The sequence below is a fragment of the Balaenoptera musculus genome, chromosome 6 (genome assembly GCF_009873245.2).
Source record: "Balaenoptera musculus isolate JJ_BM4_2016_0621 chromosome 6, mBalMus1.pri.v3, whole genome shotgun sequence".
NCBI lineage: Eukaryota > Metazoa > Chordata > Mammalia > Artiodactyla > Balaenopteridae > Balaenoptera > Balaenoptera musculus.
This window is the reverse complement of record NC_045790.1, coordinates 56,311,213-56,334,346: the sequence shown is the minus strand read 5'-3', so window position 1 is coordinate 56,334,346 and position 23,134 is coordinate 56,311,213. Positions and strand designations below refer to the sequence as shown.

Below are 23,134 nucleotides of genomic sequence, written 5' to 3'. Positions count from 1 at the left end.
CTAGATTTTCTCAAGAGTCAACATTGATCTTGGGAGAATTCATATTTCTTTTAGACTTTCTCTGTGTATCTAAGAAAGAATTAGAATGGACATTTGGCTGAGCACATACCAAATAGATACAAAATTTAGATGAATTTTAGAAAACTTAAAATTCAGGGTTTTTTTTTAATGGATAACTTAATTATATTAGATCTATATCACTTTATTTAATTAATTTATTTATTTATTTATTTTTGGCTGCGTTGGGTCTTCGTTGCTGCACAGGGTCTTTCTCTAGTTGCAGCAAGCGGGGGCTACTCTTCCTTGCGGTGTGCGGGCTTCTCATTGTGGTGGCTTCTCTTGTTACGGAGCATGGGCTCTAGGCACATGGGCTTCGGTAGTTGTGACTCGTGGGCTCCAGAGCGCAGGCTTAGTAGTTGTGGCGCACGGACTTAGTTGCTCCTCGGCATGTGGGATCTTCCCAGACCAGGGCTCAAACCCACGTCCCCTGCATTGGCAGGCGGATTCTTAACCTCTGTGCCATCAGGGAAGCCCAATATTCAGGTAATTTTTAAATCCCTCACCCACACTGAGAAAATAAGGAATTGAATGATATTTGAAGAGTATTTCCTTGGAGAGAGCTGTGCTATGAGCTTCTCCCACTGACTTTTCAGGAATTTGGGGTATAATCTACCAATCCCAAATTAAGAGAGAGTGACTCTGAGGAGACCATTTAGGGGATTAAGTAACTGTGCTACAATTTGGGGGGCATTTCAACCTTCCCCCTTGAAAAATATAAAGAATGAGATAAGTATTCTCTCAGAAAGGAGACCAGGCATGGATAGATCTCAGGAAAGAAAAGCGAGAGGTGGGGCTTCCCTGGTGGCGCAGTGGTTGAGAATCTGCCTGCCAATGCAGGGGACACGGGTTCGAGCCCTGGTCTGGGAAGATCCCACATGCTGCGGAGCAACTAGGCCCGTGAGCCACAACTACTGAGCCTGCGCGTCTGGAGCCTGTGCTCCGCAACAAGAGAGGCCGTGATAGTGAGAGGCCCGCGCACCGCGATGAAGAGTGGCCCCCGCTTGCCGCAAATGGAGAAAGCCCTCGCACAGAAACGAAGGCCCAACACAGCCAAAAATAAATAAATAAATAAAAATAAATAAATAATAATTAAAAAAAAAAAAGAAAAGCTAGAGGTAACACCCGATGCCTAATTGCTGAGGAAGGTTTAAGCAATGAATCTTAGGAACAGTTTACTACTTGCATAAAGGTTACTGCTATACAATCTGTAGAGACTGGTGGAGTCTTTGAAGAAACCACAGATGTACTGATGAAAAAATAATAAATCAGATTTAAATACCTACCAGGCCAGGCCAATATCATTTAACTAAGAACTGTACTGATCCCTGTACCTCTTCTCTCTCACCATGCCCCAAAGCTAAGCATTTTGGCAAGCTGGAGGAGGAGGAATCCCTTTCTCTGTTCAAAGGGAAGGAATCACTTCCCTTTGAACAGAGAAAGGGAAGACAGCTGATGGCTCCATCCTTCCTGATCTACTGGCCTGCAAATGGCTCAAAGTGACAAGAAGGAGAAATCTCAACATTATCCCAGACAAATGACATGAATTGACACTATGTTTTAAAGTTCCGAATTGATTATGGACATTTTTTACCATCATAAAGTTACCAGAAAAGTCAAGAAGCCTGCCTGAGTTTCTCAAGGGGCAGGGAAATAACCATGCTGACAGTGACTAAAATAGACACTCATAGACAAAAATAAAGTTGTTTTTGCTTATTTTAGGCCATAATCTGTGCTTAAACTTTGGAAGTATTCACAAGGATAAGGCTGCCTTCACAGGGGGCAGTGCTTCCTCAATACAGGAGCACTGTTACTGCAAACACACAGTCTTAGCCTTATGTCGTACACAGTATTATCTGTCATGGCTTTGACACAAACACTGTGGTGGGTTGGCCTGGATTTCAGGTATATTACACATTTACAAGAACCGTTTCCTCAGAAAAAGGAAGTCGTGGTCTCATAAGTGAGCAAGACACTTGGTTAGTGATGTAACAATTTTTAAAAAGACTTGAAAAGGATATGAAATTGCAACATGCCACAAAACCTACAGGGCTTCTCAGGTGACAGAGAAATTGCTCCAATCGATTTTAACATCCCATTAAAGCCAGCCAGCAAACCAGGGGATGTACTGTCTGCAACAATAAAGCATTCCTCTGGAGACTCAGCCTTGGTAGAATAAATAAAAAGGGGTAATTCCTTCTATTAATTCAGTTCACTCTGGACACTGATAGGAATATAGAGTCTGATTCCTGAAAATATCACATATTGGCGAGGGGCGTGAAGTCTACTATAACTAAATAGAAGTTGGAACACAGTATAAAGTATCAGTTTTATTATATCATATAACCTAAGGGCAATCAAAATTTCCTCTTCCATTAATAAAAAGGAAATACTGAGCAAATGGATGAAAACTTTCATTATGATGTTCAAAACAGCTGAGATAAAAGCATAAGCATTAAATTTGGGGGTAAAAAGAGATGTGTGGGATATGACCTTCTCTAACTTGTGAGGACAGCATTGAATCTGTAGTTCACATATATGGCCCAGTAACATGTAGAGATGTACATTTGCATCTTTCAAATAATAATTTTAGTCATGCTAAGTTTGTGTACAAAAGTACTGAAACATTATTAACACTCAGTCAAATGTATGTCATATGTTCTAATCAATTTAAAAGGATTAGAGACGAATATATATGTCTGATCACTACATATGAGAAGCATTTGTTATGTGCATATTTGGAAGAGAACTTTTTTTCTCACTGATATTTCACATAATAAAATAATTTGAACATTGAACTTAACACAGTTATTGGGAAATGATGTAATGGTTCTACAGAAATACATGCATATATATTTATGGGTAGGAAATGCTAAAGTATTAATAAAATAAAAGAGATTGGAGTTTATAGTAAAAAATACAATGAGCTAAATGATAAAATACTTCAGCATTAGCCCTTACTTGGGGATGAATTATCTTTTTGCCCTTGTTATGGACTACAGTGATCATGTGTTTCTCTTAATGGATTTAGTTTCCACCAACACATTTCAAACTGGTTTAAAAATACACATTACATTTTTCTTACTTCCGGTAGCATTTCCCATCTGTCCAGAGGAAGAATTGACAAAACTTCATGTGTTTTATAATGAGAGGTGAGAAAGGAATCCAAGATATTTCCCAGGTTTCTTTTTGGGAAACTGGGTAGATGGTACTTCTATTTACAGGAATGGGAAAGATAAAAGTAGGTTTATGGGAAAATATTTTGAGTTCAATTTTAATATATCAGAAGTTGAGAAGTTAATGTGCTATCAAATAGATATGCTGATTTGATTCTCAGGAATGCGATCCTAAGAGGACATATTGATTTAACAATCACTATACGTAAATAATCCTTGAAGCTACAAGAGTAGATGAGTTCAACCATGAAAGCTATAGACTGAAAAAAGAAGAAATGTAAGAAGTTTTTGGGCTAATATTAAGTCTTGAGAGGTGATATCTGGCAAAAAGGGAAACAGAAAAGTGTTCAGTGTATTAATGGCCTAGTGATGGGTAAGGAAAGTGAGGGAATCCCCATGGGGAATCTACCTTATTAGAGAAATTCTAGTTGAGAAAATCTTGAAAATTGGAGCAGCGAGCCTGTGTGTCTTGAACACCACACAGTGCTTATTCAGTGAACAAACCAACTTGTTGTAACAAACCTCACCTCATCTTTACCCTTGAATTCTATGGTTTGTGATTTTTCACCAGCAACTTGGAGGACAAATCTGCTTAAATTTTCATCTGTGTTCTGGGAAGGAAGCAAATGAACTTTCCTTTTTTTTTTTTTTTTTTCTTGTTTTCTTGTTTTCTTTTTTTATTCCAACCACAGACAACTCAGACACCTTTATGAAGTGGCTGATGACTCAGAACACAGAACAGGAAAAATTCAATCCAAAATGAAACAGCAAAACTAATTGCTCTGCTCTTTCTCTTTCTTGAGAGCAAAGTCATAGACAATTCTAGGGCCCAGGTATAGAAAAAGTAGTATCAAGTAACAGTGGGTTTTAAAAAAAACAACAAGTTAGATTATGCATGCTATGACTTGGTGAGGTAGAACTTGATCCCCCAGAATCCTTGAGTCTAAATGAATTATCTATCAGCTGGCTGGCCTGTGAAGAAAGCCATAATTAATGAGAATCATTAAGGATTCACTGAGTTGTGTCAGACAAGCCTCATTTTATTTTATTTCATTTTTTAAAATTTTTGATAGAGTTCATTAGACTGTAGATTAAAGGAATGATGTAGATGCAACATATCTGTATATCTGTATTTCAACAAGGTATTTGACATGAGATTTTTGAAGGTAAGAGATGGAGAATGGGTTCCTGGACAACAGATAATTTAGATGGATTCCTAACTGGTTCAGCAGTGTTAGGTTCTTGAATTAGAGGAGGGCTCAAATAAGTGGAAACAGCAATTATGAAGGCTTTTATATCAAAGATTTGATGAAGCCTGGCTTGTCTGGAAAGTACTGAGTTTCTAATTTAATGTCTCACCACTTCCTTGTCTGTCTTCAGATCTCAACTGAGGCTTGGTTCCAGTTAAATGTGAGTTGCTACCGTAAGGGATAGGATGTGGCAGCTCTTGATTAATATTCAACATTCAAAGGAAGTTAGCTGGTGCGCTGTGAAAAACAACTTTTGTAGGATTGTTGGTTCATACAGGCAAAGACAATTTGGACTAAATGATATTTACTATAACCATTTAATCTTCCTCTCTTCTTCTCACAGTGTGACCTCTGGTGGCTCACCACTGAGGATACTATTGAGAAAAAATTACTGGCAAGCTTATGAATGACTAAGGAGTTCTATCATACGGTGACCATAAATGGTGTGAATCTACTTTTGCCAAGATATCCCCTTGGCAAGATATCTTATCTTTGGTGGTACTCACACGGATACAAGTTGCCCATACTAACTATTTGGCTCTTTGATTCTCTACAATAACCCCTCTGGATTCTTTTACCCCTAAGCTTTCCAGAAGAGAAGTATTTTAATAATGTCACTAGATGCCACTATAAACCATCTCAACCACTTGATCCAGGCAATCCTGGCCAAACCAACCACATGAACATACATATTTGTGTGTATAAATGCATAAACACACTTACTGACTTGCAGCATGCAATGTATCTATTCAATCTAATGCTTAAAATAAGCTTTTTTCTAAAGAGGCTTTGAATGCCCAGTACAATTCCTGGGTGTTAACAGAAATAGAAGAAAACAGAGGATGTGTAGAACTGGGGATCTCTAGAACTATATACATATAAACACACATATGTACATATATATTCATTGTATCTATAAATTTTTCTATAGTATGAATTTTATAATTTTTACTTTGTTTATAATAACTGTGTATAAATATAATGGTAAATTTATGTAATTTATAAAAACTGTACATATATTTGAGTACATATTTAACATTTTTAACTGATGGAATGTTTCACCAAAAACATCTGGAGATAGCTCTAAAGGATGAGGGATGAAATGTGCCTCAAAAACTGTGGTTTAGAAGAACTGGGAAAATTGAAATTAATTAATGGTTAATGTAACACATGATATTTTAAAAAACAAGTGAATGTATGTGTGCTTGTGAGTGTGTGTGTGAGTGAAAGAGAGTTAATTGGATGGTTGAGGAGAGGGTTGTTCAGAAACATGATGCCAGAATATGTTAATGCTATTTACAGATAACAGGAAAAACTAAACTGAAGCAAAAAGACTTGTATTTGGTTTTATGGCATAGTAGTACATAAGAACTATTTTACTTTAAAATTGAATTTCAACATGCAAAATGACTATCATGTATTATCTAAACTTATAGAATTTATTAGCTTTTATTTGACTGCAGCCTCAGACTTCATCATGCATGCTCATTCAACTACTGCTGTGGGCCACAGTGTCAACGAATAAAATATCTTAAGAATTACCTATAAGCAATGCCACCACAATTTTAGACTTAAAAAATTTACTAGTTTCCATTCTCCACATAATTTTAACTTTACATCTACAGGCTTAATAGTACTCCTATTACTAGATTAATTAAAAACAAAAATGAAATCCCAATGTTATAAATTTTGTTTGAAAAAAGGTCATTCTCTAATTAGGCAAGCAATGATGTTGACATGTCTTTAATCCTGCTCATTCTATATTATCATCAAGTCACAAGCTTTATTAAACTAAACTTTAAAAAGAGCAATTAGAATGAGTGAGGCTTACCAACATATAGCCTTCCCCCACAAGATGATTAATGGCTGGAGGATGAAAAGTGTCAAACTCCTCAAGATTTCCCTGGAAGGAAAAAAAAAAAAATGGGAAACACATTCTGAATTTACATTTTTTGGCAGTTATATGATGCTAAATTTAAGTCAGTTGATGCGATGAAAAAGGAGAATAATAATAATTGACACTTTATAGAGTAACGAAATTGACTAATGATTTGAAAAAATACCATCAAAAGGGTGTTTATATTATTTCCTTGATGGAAACTATTATAATCCATTTAAAGAATAATTTAAAGAAAATCCATTTAAATAAAACATTTAAAGAACAAATATAATCCTTAAATTTTTCTGATATAAAAGTTCATGCTATAAGAAATTATTCACTGATTAACCACAAACACATTTTCTTGTCTTAAATGAGAAGTTACTGAAAACATAATATATTTTATATATAAGATCTTTACATCTGTTTTTGTTTTTCCGTGTTGCATAAGAAAATGAACCACTCACAATTTTTTAATGTTATACTACTCATTATTCACATATGTTTTCTTATAGATTCAGAAAGAATTGTTTATCAAATTATGCTTATTATCTATAGAACTCTTATCCCACATCCAAGTGACTGGTGTACTCTAGGATAATCAACAATTTTCAAATTGACAGCACAGTACTAAACATAAAATAGTGAGGCCATAACTATAATAAACCATATACATCAAAAACCTTAAATGAATCAGGATAGAGAATATGCAAGCCAATTGATGAATAGTCACCAGACGCACAGCTCAAAGAAAAACTATAGACAATTAAATATTTCACTTAAAATCACACATTTAACAGCAGAAAATTGAACTGGGTGACAAAGATCAGGTGGTCCCACCAACTGTTTAATGATTGGTGGGTCATGTGCTCCTGAGTTCCAAAAAGAAATCACAAATGGCAAAATTTCTACCATTTACTAAACACAAAGAGCTGAGCATTTAGGGTTCATCATGATTCCCCATGTCTGATCCAAATGTCTCCTCCCACACACAGCCAGGCTTTGTATGTTTCTCTCTTCCTAAAATGTTCCCTTGCTACCTGTTCAAACGTTATTCATTCTTTCTAAACCAAACTCTGAACTCACCTAATCTATGAAGCCATAATCTTTTTTGCATTCATAGGCTTGTTCTAATATTAACACATACTCCATCATGTATTTTTCATATATGTATCTTCTTTTTTCAACCACATTTTTAGTTCATTGGAACAGCAATCATGTTCTATTGATTGTGTGCGTATTCAGAAATTCAGAACCAGTAGATTTCCGACTATGTGGTAGAGAAAATATTATATTTATACAAATATATGTATATTTGTGTATAGCTAGGTAGATAAATATAGATTACTTAGTTAACTGGAAAGTCTTGGTACTATACACTATGTGTAAAATGATCCATGTCAAAATCTCCTTTGACTGACCAAGAAATGGCTTTTGGTTTTGAAAGGAAGGAACTGCTATTTCTGTCTAATTTGGCAAACAGTTCTCACTCAGGACTAATAGAATACTACATTGAAACTAATTTCTTCTACATGCCTTTAGTGAATAATGTTAAAATCTAACAAGGTGTTTCTATAAACTTCTGCTGAACTTACAAAGAACAGGTTCTGCAGAACCTAAGCAAAATAACATGTATTGAGTAGTTACTATGTCCCAAATGCTTTTTGTATATTATGTTGATCTTTTTTTTTTTTAGCATGATTAAATGCAAACTAATGAGGCAGAATTTGTTGATTTCTCTACTTTTCAGATGAGAAACCTGAAATAAAGAGACTTTGAGTTACTTCCTCAAAGCCTCCTAGTCAGTAATTGGTAGAGCTGGAATTTAAACGCAGGCAGTCTGACTCAGAGCCTTTCATTCTAACTACAATAATATGCTACCTGTGTCTACAAATCACATATGCTAGATAAAGGGGAAGGGAATGCTAGAAGGAAAGAATAAGAAAGATATTTTACATATTGTCAAAATGTGGAACTGACATTTTTTTTAAAGCCAGGAGCAATTCCTAAAGGATTCTACCCTTCACACCCCTTCCCCAATATATACCCAAGGCAGTCTTACAACCAGTATTTTCATGTAAACAAGATGACATGTTATAAAACCATTATCTAGTTATAGGATTATATATGGGAGTTTAAAACGAAAAATAAAATTTATTTTTAGATATTTACATGGGCATATTATCAAACATCTTTTATGTTACATTATAATTTAAATTGTAGAATTTAATTTTAGGTAAGATTTAAAATAGCTTTTAAATTTGGCCTTTAACTCTCTGCTTTTGAACATCTTACCATTAACAAATACAGCATCTGTAAAAACAGTATAATTTTGAGCTTTTAGTGCTATGGATTTCACATTTCCCTAAACCAACCCTTTTCCCTAAACTGTGCATGTTTCAGAGACTAAAGCAATATTTAAAGATTGTGGTATTCAAAACTTATTCACAGGAATAATGCTACCCTTTCTTTCCAGGAGCTGATGCACAAGTTATTATAAGTCTTATAAAAAACATTTTTTTTGAGATTTATAGTATGCACTTAACTTTGAGATTAGTTATTGTCAATAGCATTCTCCCCTTTTAAAATTTAGGAAGAATGAGTCTCAAGCACATTGAATCATTGCTCAGTTTTACTCAAGTTGTTCTTAGAAGAACTTTCAGGGACTTCCCTGGCGGTCCAGTAGTTAAGACTCTGAGCTTCCAATGCAGGGGGCACGGGTTCAGTCTCTGGTCGAGGAACTATGATCCACATGCTTCCTGGTGTGGCCAAAAATGTTTAAAAATAAATAAGTAAAATAAAATAAAAATTAAAAAAAAGAACTTGAGTTTTTCCTCTGCTCTTTGAAGCTGGGTTTCCTGTTATTTCTTTTTGTTTTATTTCTTTTGTGTTGCATTGTTATCATTTTCTGGCACTTCATATTTTGCTTTTGGCTTTCACAGAAAAAGTGAATAAAGACTCTCATACACTACCCGCACACACAAACAGGAACAAGTGTGTTTCTTTTTAAATGCTATCTATGTTTAAGCCCCTTACTTATTGTTACATAAGGTCTGCCATTATAAATTTAGAAGTTCATCACTAATCTTCATACACACTAGTTATTTTAAAAAATTTGATGAGCATCAATGTTACAAATTAAATCTTATCTCATGGTCACTGATTTTAATTCTTAGAACACTAAAAGTGACTATGAATAGGGAACAAACACCAACAGTTAAGGAGACACATATTAATAGGGAAAAGGGAAAATTTATAAAGTACACCTTCTGCTTATAGTGAAATAAATTATATAAAAGAGGGAATTTCTGAGGGTTATAAAGATATACAATACAGAAAATAAGTGAAAATATTAAAAAGTATGTGCACTTATTCTGAAAGTTCTTTAGCCTCTTGTAATAAAGGATTTCTGTGAACAGATAGTTAATTAACATGCATTACCTAATAAAAGATGCATATGATGAAGACACATATAGTATAATGCTTTCATAAAATATAATCATGCAAGCAATTGGTCTCAATGCACAAAGCTAAAACTAACTCTGTATCTCACTGAAATTCGATCTCTCTTACAATAACCTCCTGTTATTCATTCTCTACTCCTTCATCTAAATCATAAATACATGTCCCTGCCTTTGACTCTTCTCCCAGTCTATCTCAGCCTCCTCACTCGTCTTACTTCCCTATCCAGGTTGATCCCAGGTTAACCTCCTCAGATACCCTCTAACCAAACCTTTATCACCTCTGCCCTCCTGCTGTCTCACTACCCTGCTAATGGAAAACTCTAGACCAACCTGACAGTCCATTTCCTCCATTCCAAATTTTATACTGCCCAACTCTGACAACTTGAGTTCCTTATTAATGAAACTCCTAATTAATGGCTTCTTTATTAATAATAACGGTTTATTTTGTCCAAAAAATGGGCTGGAAAAAGGTAAGTGAGTAAAAAGCAGCAAGACAGCATGCTTCTGATGATTAATTATAGAGCATTGTCCAAGAACCAGAAAGCCTATATCCTCATCTGTTTGTGTTTAAAAGATAGGAGAATATATGTACCCATCTAAATCATGGGATGTATTATGCTTCATCAAGGATCATTGCAGATTCCTGCTGGCCTGTAGGTCCAAAATAAGGTTCATTCTTAGGTATTCATAATTGGCAGCTGGCAGCACACCCCCCTGCCATTAACATTGCATATCTTTCAAATAAATCCAGTATTAGGTATTTCAAAAACTCATACTATTTTACTAACATTTTTGATAAGAACCAGAGCAAGTTAGAGAGGACAGAGTGCATACATTAGTGGCATCTCTGCTTTCTAAGGCCTGTGTGTATCCCTTTCACCATGACATCTGAGACACACCAATGGTAGCCTGTTGACAGCTAGATTGTGACTAAAGTGTTACCTACCACGCTTAATTCCCTGATGTTTCTGAAATATAGGTCTGGCTAAGCATTCTAAGGCCCTTTGGCTTACTGAACACCAATTTTTTTAGCATTTAAGGGTCATATCATATGACAGCCCACCACACAATGTGAGTCAACCATTTAGATATCAAATAGCAGCAGAAGATCACTTATATATGTTTAAGAAATTTGATCAGGTTTCCACAAACTGCACAAATATTTTTTTGAAATACGAAACAAATTCATTCACTTTACACTTAGCGAATGGTTTAATCAAGATAAGTTTCCTGTGGGAACAGACCACTAATATTTGAGAGGGCCACAGTCTTCATCTTATTGGAGAGTGTGTCACTTATCTTAAATACAAAAGGCTATTTTGTTTTGTTACACTGCAATTGTAGTATCCAGAAAATGATTCCACTGAAGGGAACTTGAAAGACAGCTCAAATATCTTACTTTAAAAGAAAAAGGAAAATAAAGCAAACAAAACCTTTCTAAGCTTTGCATTCTAGATAGCTTTTATTTTTCTCCATTCTCCTCTTCTCACTCACACCCTCTCAAAAAAGTGGTTTGCTTTCACTAACTCTATTTTCAAACCTTCTCTTCACGGCCTATGCACTTTCTCAGAGATTCAGGCACTGACATTGCTACATCTGGAGTTGCCAATGACCTCCATATTGACAATTCCAATATAGACTTCAGTTATTTTACCTGTCTTATTTAACATTTGGCTCTGCTGACTACTGTTACCATCTTAAAACTTCTCTCCTAAATCCCATGACTCTGCTTCCCTATAGTTTTCTTCCTATCACTCTGGTTATTCCTTCTTAATTAGTTGTTCATGTGTATCATATGATATTTTTTTCTCAGCACTTCATCTTTGACACTTTGCCCTTCTCATTACATACCTTCATACAAAGCCATGGTTTCAAAAATAACCTATTACTAATAAATTCCACATGTATAGCCCCCAAACCCATATATCAAACTATTGGACATTTATACCTGAATGCCCCAAAGATATTCCCAATTCAACTTATGAAAATGTTCAATCACCTTTCATCTATTAATCTGCTCTTGCAATCTCTATCTCTGTGAACAATAATAATAGATAACATTTATTCCACATTTACTCTGCACCTGACACTTGCAATACCTTATGCAAGCTCTCTACAAACTCATAAGGGAGATATTAATATTATCACCATTTTGAAGATGAAGAAACAGATGCACAAAAAGGTCATGTTACCCACTTCAATTCATACAGCTAATAAGTATTGGATATGGGATCCAAACAGATTGCCTACACAATTAACCACTACACATTGAAAGATATTTGCCCACTTGCACAAGTCAGACTCTCTGGGATCAATTAAGATTTCACTTTTATTCACCTCAGAAAGCTGTCATCACTCAGTTTTTAGATTATGGGTACAAAGTACTTATTGTATCCATTTCCTCCTCTCCATTTCTATGGCTCCAACTTTAGTTTAGATCTTCACTTCTCATCTTGATTATTTGAATAATTATGGCTCTTTTTACCAGCCTCTATACTGACAATAAACTTTAATCTCTGGTCTTGATTCCAAACACTTTATTCTGCTGTTGTTTAAGATCAGTCTATGTAACCTGGAAAAAAGATATATGACTATGAAAAAAGTTGACCTAAATACCACCTTCATTTTCAACTGGTCATATAAAAAAGGCACATGCACAGATTTGGTGGGCACAGAACTCTTTCCATCTCCCACAGCACAGTTTCCTAAGATAAAGGATAGAATTTCTAACCATCAAAAATATGATTGAATTGTCAAAAAACTGAAAGTCTATAAAAATTATGAAATAAAAGTCACCATTCTATTTGTACTTCGACAACTTAAAGTTCTCATTTGCATATATAAAATAATGCAAAGACCATGACTTTTCTCTCATGGAAAGTCCAAGGCATGCAAATTGTCGATGTCCCCACAGGCAGTTATGTTCATGACATGCCAAAATAAAGTTATGAAAAGGAAGTGTCTGTATGAGTTTTGCCTCCCAAAATTTAAAGTTTACTAGTCTCTAGTATCTGTATATGTTTATACAGTAATGAAATAGAAGTTGCATTAAAAATTGTGAAGAGTTACTCAAGTAAGCCAGATTACTATGTGAATTTAAGAATATTTTATTTCAATTTCCACCTGAAAGAAATTCTCCTCACATAAAAAACACATGTGTCCTAAAGAAAGTCACTAACCTTCTATGACTCTTTTCTTATCTGGGGAAAAGAACATAGGGAGTAGGGGTTAGTAGATGAATTCTAAGATCTTTTTCTGCTCTACTCTTCCAATTTGGGCAGATCTTTCAAGTTAGATAAAATTGCTTTGGTGACATCATGTGAATGATTAGAAAGGACAAAATGTGAACAATCAACAAACAACATTATACTGGCTTGGAGAACAAAGACTGTAAGATATTTGTGATTTACAATTTGAGCCTCACAATTTGAATTATTTTAATTTCCAAGAAAAACAACCCAGAAGCTTTAATGCCACTCCCCGAAATTGCTTTCAGTTAATGTGTACTTAATCAGAATCACAAAGGCATGCACATTGTTTTCAATAACAAATGGCTTTATTTCAAAGTGAGGCTATAATTGGAATAGAAAAAGTGAATGACAGCAGCAACCTCAGCATTTGGTAAAACTATACTCAGAAAAACAAGCTCAAACTAGAGGAAGCAGTGAGATGAGCAAGCATTTTTGGTTTAAAGGATCAATAAAAATGAATGCACTGATGTAATATTCCTGACCAGAGAACTCAAAAGTATTTCCGTTTTGTTTAAAGTCTGATGTCATTGAATTAAGAACACTCACACAGTTCTTATGCAAGCAGGATGTAGCTTTGAATAAATAGCCATAGAGCACTTTCGACAATTGGTCAAAACACTTTAGATACATCTAATAGGGCGTCCTCGGAGCAGATGTGTTTCTGCCCAAACCGGCACTAGAATTCCAATTACACAGGCAGACACATCACTACAACCTAATTGCCACTATCCTGAATGTGGGATGCAACCACTGCTTATGCGTCCTTGTTTCTCCCAAATCAGCATTAGTGATCTTCTCAATTTAGCAGTCTGCCCAGGGCTGTTGGGAGAACCAGCAATAAACTACTTAGTAACAAGAGGCTACAAATTGGTTTGTGCTCCGGTGTTTATGGGCTTACATAGTTAATTTCTCTCCGAATCAGTGGATGGATTAAACATTTTCTTCCCTAGCAAGGAAAGGTTCTTTAAAAAATGAGATTTTAAAACAATCAGATAAAGAAAAAAAAAAAAATGGGAGAAAGAATTTAGCAAAAAGGTATTAAATGCAAAATTAAATTGAGCACTGATAAACCTCACTGTTAAGGCCATTTAAACAAACTGAAATGTATTCTTCCCTCTCAGTTTCACATGAAGTGCAATATGCCCTATTTTAAAATTAGATAAGCTGCTTAAAAGCTATTACTGTAAGCTCCACCTTCTCGCTAACCAAATTTACTGTAATGTGGGTGAGACTGTTTTTCTTTCACTCTTTCTATTTGTTGTTTTGAAGAGAGTGATAAGTTTAAACTGTTTTTCATGTTCTTAAAGTAAATGCATTTCAATGTTTTTGAAAAATAAGAATGTAAAAATATATAGTATTTTCATTAAAAAGCACATGCTTTCTCTAGAAGAAAAAATATATTTAAACAACTCACAAAAACACATTATGCCACTAGTGAAAGAAAATAACTTTTAAAAGTAACAATTGTAAATGATATTTTAATTTTTCATGCCCACACACACACAAAAATTTGGTTTGAGAAATATATAGTTGTATCTTGAGACAGTTTGAAATTATGTGAAAGACTGAGACTATATCACTGAAGAGTTTCCAGTTTTAATTTTAAATGTGCTAGAAACAAAGTAAGTAGAAATGTGAAATTCAATGGAATTGAATTCTGGCAAAGTCAAACTTAAAAGAACCAGATATCTAGATCTTAACTATAGAAAATAGTTTTCTCAGTCGGTCACTAAATCACTTTTTAGGGGCCTAAAATAAAATAGGCCCATGAAAATAAGTATATTATATTTGGGATCAACTATTTCAAGCCCATTATTTAACGCTACCTAAAATTGAGGCATGGGGAAGGAGCAGAACCATTCCCAATTGCCTTATTATATTTGAGCCTCTATAAGACTCATTAAAGTATATACTATGAGCAATAAACCTAGCTTTAAAAATCTCAGCAATCTGGGTACCGCAGATATGAGAAGGCTGCTAATTGGTTTAATCTTACCAAACATTATAACTTTTTTTTGCACGATCAAATGCATGAAACGATTAAGCATTTTAAGAAATTTTATTACCTAAGGAAAAGAAAAGTTGTTGTTTCTTAAAGCTAACATAACTTAAATAAAACATAAAGTTTATTTATTTTTATAAACTTATTTATTTATTTTTGGCTGCTTCGGGTCTTCATTGCTGTGCACAGGCTTTCTCTAGTTGTGGCGAGCGGGGGCTACCCTTCGTTGTGGTGCGCAGGCTTCTCATTGCAGTGGCTTCTCTTGTTGCAGAGCACGGGCTTTAGGCATGTGGGCTTCAGTAGTTGTGGCACGCAGGCTCAGTAGTTGTGGCTTGCGGGCTCTAGAGTGCAGACTCAGTAGTTGTGGCACACGGACTTAGTTGCTCCGCGGCATGTGGGATCTTCCCCCTGCATTGGCAGGCAGATTCTTAACCACTGCGCCACCAGGGAGGTCCAAACATAAAGTTTAGATCCAGGCTGTCACCCATTAGCAGTTGCCTTCCCTGTGAATCCTAAATATAATGTATGATGTCATCCACTCATGGCAAAGTAACATCCTTCTTAGAAGCACATCCTCAGTGACAGCATTTCTGGAATGTCATTCTAGCTCAAGTAAAGCAGCATCTGCAGTACTGCACAATCATCCTCAGAAGTATTGCTATTTAGAGGCAGAATGACAATGAATAATGGTAAGAAATAGGGCACTGCCCCCGTGGGAATGCAGTAGCAGAGGTAGCAAAATGCTTAAACTTCTGACTGCGATTTCCCAGAGATTTAAACACCAGCAAATAAGGCCCTGTAGGCATGTAAAAGATAAGAGTGAATTTAACCCCCTTTTCACCTGCTCAGCTGCCACAAGTGTCGTTCTCTACGTGTAATTTAAAGTTTATTCCATTTCTGGCCCTGCTATTGTGCATTCTGAGGCATCAGCATAAAGAGGCATGGGGAGATAGAAGACTCAGAGATCAATCCTGAAAGATTAATCTATTAAATGTAACCTATTAAAACACCATAGATGGCCAACTTAGTTAAAGGTAGCCCAATAGAGCTATTGAAAAGAAAGCTATTTATCTAGACTGTTTCCTAAGAACCCAGAAAGTTGCTATTCCGGCTCTGGGGTAGAATTCTGACCTCAGCACTTTTACCTGCTGCTTTCTGCTGGCATTCTTATTAAGACGCACTTACCCTTAGGAAAGGTAACAAGATGGCTATTAGCGGGACTAAGAACACGTTCGTCTCCTTGAAGGAACTGACAGAAATGGCACTGCTTGAGGAAGGTAAAATACAGAGAACTGAGAAGCAGTAGAGCACAACCCAAATGAGGGAGAATTCCAGAACAGGAAGGTGGAGGGCTATCTGGGTATGCTTAGTTTGGCCCCAATCCTGAAATATACTGTTCCTCTCCCTACCCAGTCTCATTCAACTAAATCTAAATGACAGCTACCACCCAGAACTTTTTAAAAACTTGAGAACGTTTATTGCAAACAGAAAACATAAAATTTTCAAGAATTCATTGGTTTACCTAATATGAATGTATTTCTGAAAAAAACTTGTCAATTCCCCATAATGTGAACACTTGAAGAGTTTAATCTAAGAGCCTAGAAAGAAAAAGCACAGTTTAAACTGAGAATACTTAAATTCTAATCTCACTTTTGGCACTTATCAAATGCGGGCATTTATTGAATTTTTATGGATTTCAGTTAGTTTCTCATTTATACAAAAGAGGGCAGGAGAGACAGATCACTTCTAAGGTATCATAGAGCTCTAAAAACACAAGGCTGTACAAAATTAAATATTTTCTGGGTGGGGATTAAAGAAAATATGAATTTTGCTACTGCCTCTTGGTTAGGGTTGGACATCAGATTATTTCTGCATTAATAACCTGTCATGTATACGTAAAACTAATGGATGCTCTTCACACCACCAAAGTGATTCACACCATTTCGGTTTGAAAGATAGCATATCCTTTGCTCTACTTAGAGATCACAATTATGTTTGGGGAAGAAAGCAATTTTGATATTCCAATCACAAAATTATCTTTCAATGTGCTCATTTATCCATGGAAAGCATTGCAGAAAACATTTAGTTGGCAATCCCCAACCGGGACTGGGATTTTAACTCCTCTCAATGAACTTCTGTGGGATGCATAGTTAACTTAGGGGTTCCTATGCTCCTTCTAAAAAGTCTATAAAATTTTAGGTGAAGTGCATGTGTGCATTTTTCTGAGATGTGTCATAGCTTAGATCTGCAATTCAAAGTGGTTTAGGATGAAAAGAAAAAAAGGTGAAAAGGTGGTTCTCACCTGAAGATCAACATGACAGAAAGAGACAGGACAAAATGTAATGTTTCTGAGGCGACATTCAAGGTAAAAAAAAGTAGGATCTGCCCACACTCATCTGCAAAATTCCAAAGGCTGATTTGTCTTTAGCAGGGTAAATATCCAAATGAGTGAATAAATTACAATTCCAAAACAGATATTTTGATCATAAACTGTTGACAACTGTGATTTAAATGAACTCTCCCATTTTAATTTACTGGTTATTTTTTATGTTTTGTGACACAGGGACACAATTTCAGAATTTGCAACAAATATTTAAGCACATATCTTCCCTGCATAGAGTTCTTAACATGAAAGAGCAGAGGTCAGTCTGAGTAAAGTCATGGAAGGTAAATAGAGAACCTTGTTTCTTGTTTGACACCCTGCCATCTACCGTTGAACACACTTGAAATGCATCAGAACCATGCCACGATAGAATAGTCAGTCTCCCTAAAATTGTGTTTGTGTGTTTTAATAGGAATAAGAGAATAGTATCTAAGAGTTTTTCCTTAGAATAATTCTTTGTGATGGAATAATATAGAAGACATAACAGATTATCATCAAATTTTAAAAGATATCAATTATGCTACTAAACTTTTCTTCATATGTAAAAACAAAACAAAACAAAACAAAAAAAGGTATAACACTTAAGCCTTTGATCTAAGGCTCTACATCCAGGGGAAGATGTTTTCAGAAGTAAAAATGGAATCAGACTTGGTTGATACTTACAATCTTTCCACATAAAATGAGACTTAAGCTTGAAGTTAAAATCACTGTTGTATGAACAAATATACAAACAAAATAGCCACAAATGTAGAATGAAAGTCTAGCTATTGGACTAATCAAATAATTTGCTCTCATTTTACATTTCTCAGTGTTCACAAAGATTATCTCATTTGGCCATCTCCCTGTTAGATTATTAATATTATACTCAATGTATAGATTTGGAAATTGAAGCTCAGGGAGACTGGCAAATTTTCTCAAGTTTGCAGAGCTGGTAAGTAATAGAGCTGGGCCCAGGGCAAACCTTTCAGAAGTTATAGGGCAGACTTTGTACCATCATGGAAATAGACACAATTTTAAATGATCACAGGATTATCATCCACTATTCTGATTATCTGGGGCCATTCAACATTCAACCTCCCTTTTGCTGCTAGTCTATGAGTCATTTCATTAATAATCAACTAATAATAATGGTTCCAAAATCTCCTATATGTCCCAGTGTGACAACTCCTCTCTCTCTCCATCATTCCAGATGGTGGATACAGGAAGGTCTGATGACATATTTTGGGAAAGAAAATTTATTCAAGATTTAGAGATCAGGGGCTTCCCTGGTGGCACAGTGGTTGAGAATCTGCCTGCCAATGCAGGGGACACAGGTTTGAGCCCTGGTCTGGGAGGATCCCACATGCCGCGGAGCAACTAGGCCCGTGAGCCACAACTACTGAGCCTGAGTGTCTGGAGCCTGTGATCCGCAACAAGAGAGGCCGCAATAGTGAGAGGCCCGCGCACTGCGATGAAGAGTGGCCCCCGCTTGCCACAACTAGAGAAAGCCCTCACACAGAAACGAAGACCCAACACAGCCAAAAATAAATAAATAAGTTTTAAAAAAAATAAAGGAATTCCTTAAAAAAAAAAAGCGTATAAAAAAAAAGATTTAGAGATCAAAATGAGGTCTTTGAAGTAATTTGTTCATCTTTTCTTCTATTCACATTATTAGGAGACAGTTTAGAAAACACCTATAACTTTTCTTTAGCCTAATTGTCATCCTTTTATTTCCCTACAGACAGTTAAGAATTTTTCTTAATAAAAACAAGCATAATTTGGGAAAACATTTTAATAATTGGAAAAATACTTAAAATGGAGAGGAGAGAAATCATGTTTAAATATTAGAAGAATTTCATATAAATTGAGAGTCTGGGAACAAGTGGGTGGGCATCTATAAGAAAATGACTACAGGATTACCAATCTGTCACTATTTTAAACAAAAAATACCCTTGCTTATAGAGGACTAGTTATATTGTAAGCTTAAAACCAAAATATAGATCACAGAAATCTTAATAACTGGATATTCTTTAAATTCACTACCTGTGATATAATTTAAGAGTATATTTTTTCACCAATCATTTCCAGAACAATTTCTAGGCGATTTGGAGTGAATGCAAAATGGAATGAATAAAATAAATTTGGCTGATGTACTATTAAGCTCTATAAACTATATTGTGCTATAATAATTACTATTTAAATATATGTAATTTGTTTAATACTATTTCATAATATGTACATATGACTACCTCAGGTAACATGCCCCAGAAAAAGACAAACATATGTTGTAAGGCATGGCCACTAGTCTGCACTGTTGTATAAGAAATATTAATTTTCACTGAAGTATTTCTAAAAGGAACCAGCTCCGTTAATTCTATATTAAGAATCACAACTATCAGATCTCAGGTTTATATTTGCAATTTTCTATAAAACATTATATGGCAAATCAGTATTGTGGAAAATATTAAATTAAAACAATATAAAGCCATCAATGTTTCCCCTTTTCTTCTAAATTCAAGAAAATGGAATTTTTAGTATTGATATTGATAATTTATGAAATATGAAATATGTTAAGCTACATAAATGCCTTCCTTTAATTTGATGCATTATACAAAAATGTTCTAGCAGCTGGCTGTAGCTAATGATCAAGTAATTTGCCTGCACATATTACTAACAAACCATCATAAATAGCTTCTCTAGATGGCCTCATTAGTGATTTTAGATAAATATGGTAAAGCACATACATTAGTGATAATTTTTATATTATATTTTGTTTTATGTAATTGTTTTCTCAGTTATCCATAAACATTTTTAAGTTTGTTAGTTAAAGCACAATTATATCTTTGGATTTTTAACCCTTTTTCTACAAGTGTCTTATACTTCACTGACAAACTTGAGGAACTGTTAAATTACAGCCTCAACACTCAAAATTGTTTCAGGATTTGGGAAAATGGACATTTTAAACTAAAAGTAATATTGTAAACTCTTCACCCTTATAAAATGTTGTTTCAAATACCCTATATATATATATTTTTTTTCCTAAGTATCAATACATGACAGGCTGAAAATCAGAATGAGAAATGTAAAAGTGTATCAGAAGTTGGCTTAGGGTTCTTCAGTGTTTCTCAGAAAAAGTCTACCTAAATATATATACTATTTACTTGCAACTTCACAATGCTATATTTCAGAGAAAAATATATTCAATCAAATATGTACCATTTATCTGAAAAGATATGATGGATGATTACATTCAGAGAACAATTAATATCTGCCACTCAGTTAATGAATATGAACAAGTATATGCTGTTATTCTGGATATGTCTATAGTGAAAGCAAGATAGTTGAACCAAACACCCACCTTGTTTAAAAATGAAAATACCACAAAAACTGTGGGGGTCTCAAAACACTACTACACCTGTCATATAAAAATCTGTTTTGCACACCCAATGAAAAACAACTACAGACATCCAAACTACAATATTTTAAAGGTAATAAGCAGATCAAATATACACGAAAATTGGTCATTCAATTTTAAATGCCATGGATATTGTGTTGCCATGGATATTTTACTACTCAAACATCTCTTGCCATGTTGTGTAACAAAGAATATTTAATCTGGGGCTTCCCTGGTGGCGCAGTGGTTGAGAATCTGTCTGCCAATGCAGGGGATGCGGGTTCGATCCCTGGTCCGGGATGATCCCACATGCCGCAGAGCAGCTAAGCTCATGTGCCACAACTACTGAGCCTGTGTTCTGGAGCCCGTGAGCCACAACTACTGAGCCCATGTGCCACAACTACTGAAGCCCACGCGCCTAGAGCCCGTGCTCCGCAATGAGAAGCCACCACAATGAGAAGTCCGCGCACTGCAACGAAGAGTAGCCCCTGCTCGCCGCAACTAGAGAAAGCCTGCGTGCAGCAGCGAAGACCCAACACAGCCAAAAATAAATAAATAAAATAAATAAAAATAAAAAAAAAAAAGAATATTTAATCTTTAGGAAGAATAATGTCATGGCAGCTCATCCATAGTTTGAATATTGCCACCTATAATACATATAAATTAAATTCATTATTTTGTGAACATAAAATTACAAGGTCTGAAAACTATAAATGTGAAGATGTTACACTCATGTGTGAATCCTTGCTCCAAACCTTCAATAAGTATGTGGCTGGGGCTTGTGTCCTAAACCCTCTATATCTCAGTTTCCTCATCTATAAAATGAGAATAATGATAGTAACTACCTTGTAGTTACAGGCACGAGATTATGCCTATAAAGTCTTCAGCATACCTAGCATTTACTATACATGCAGTGATTGTTGGATATTCATTATTATTATTAAATTTATTTTATTAATTTGAGGAGATAATAGTCTTCAGAGTAAATCAGGTTGCATAAAATGCAGCCAAAGAAAATATCCTTCTTATGTTTGCAATTCACCATCTCTGGACTTTTGTTTCAACACTCCCCAAGTAATTATTTTTTCCACCATCACATCTCCCACATTTACACACCTGCCAAAATCTTGTTTTGACTCTGTAAGTATGAAAACATTGGAATTTCATTTTTCATGTCGCACACCACCATACATAAGATAGGATAACATTGAAAATTTGGGTTTTATCCTACACTGTCAACTTGTATATTTGGATGTGAATACTTGATTGATCAGTTGGTTGACCACAGGCAATTCATTTAACTTTACAAAGACATAATTATTTCATCTCTCAAAGATTACCATCCAATTTCTCAAAATTGTTGCAAGCAATACAGGTAAAACTCCTAACATAGAACTATTAGCTCCTTCTCACTACCTATCAAATCCTATTTATTTTTGTGCCTCTTCCCAACAGGATTGCCAAGCAATCCTCATTTCAGGTAGTTCCCATTACAACCGAGTGGACTTCCTAGTTTCCTAACACGAGCATTAGTTGCCTCCAGGTTGATATTTGCTCTGCTCTTGAACCCAGCTGTCTATTTCTTGCTGTAAGTAGGAAACATATAAAAGGTTTCCTAGGTGAGACAGATGTTTACACATTTCTATTGCCATGTTTTCTAACAGCTAGTGTCTACTACTTTCTTGACCTTCTGCTTTGTTGTACTGCTTTCCTTAACCTCAGCCCTCACCTCCTTTGTGCTCCTTGTCCTGACTTGCTGCCCTTGACTTCTTAAATTATTACAAACTGTTTCATCTTTTGGTCAACAAGTGCTCAAGATTCTCTAGTCTTCAGTACCTCAGGTCTGCTTATTGATTTTTTAAATCTAGTTTATATCCATGGCCTGATGGTGGCCTTTGACTTTTGTGTATGATATGGCTTCTGGCTTCTTATATAATCTTTGAACTGTGCTTCTGGCCTCACCCCTGCCATTTGGATTTTTTTTTTTTTCCCATTTGGATTCATTCCAGCTGTCTTCTTGTCTGTACATCCACTGCTTTATTTTGGCTTCCAGTTTCATTGCATATCTTGAACCCTGACTTCACCATTGATTGAGTCTCATCTTTCACTTTTTTTTTTTTTTGCGTCTCATCTTTTATACTCCTAATTTCATAAAGACTCCTATTACTTATAACTGCTCTGGAAATTAGAGAAGGAAAAAAAAGTCTATGGAAAGGTAGGATTTAGGACCATTAGCATTTACAAAGGCAAGTAAAGGAGTTTCCCATAACCTTTGATTCTTATATTTAACCCTCTTAGC

General features: G+C 35.2%; 1 protein-coding gene across 1 annotated transcript in view; it reads right to left on the bottom strand.

Annotated features, from left to right (window-relative positions):
• PTPRD (protein tyrosine phosphatase receptor type D) overlaps positions 1–23,134 on the bottom strand; it is a 2,174,486-nt gene that overhangs the window by 1,611,633 nt on the left and 539,719 nt on the right. Inside the window, exon 3 of the mRNA XM_036854271.1 lies at positions 6,315–6,386. The gene's annotated coding sequence lies outside the window, so the exon portion shown is untranslated. The remainder of the gene's footprint in view (positions 1–6,314; positions 6,387–23,134) is intronic.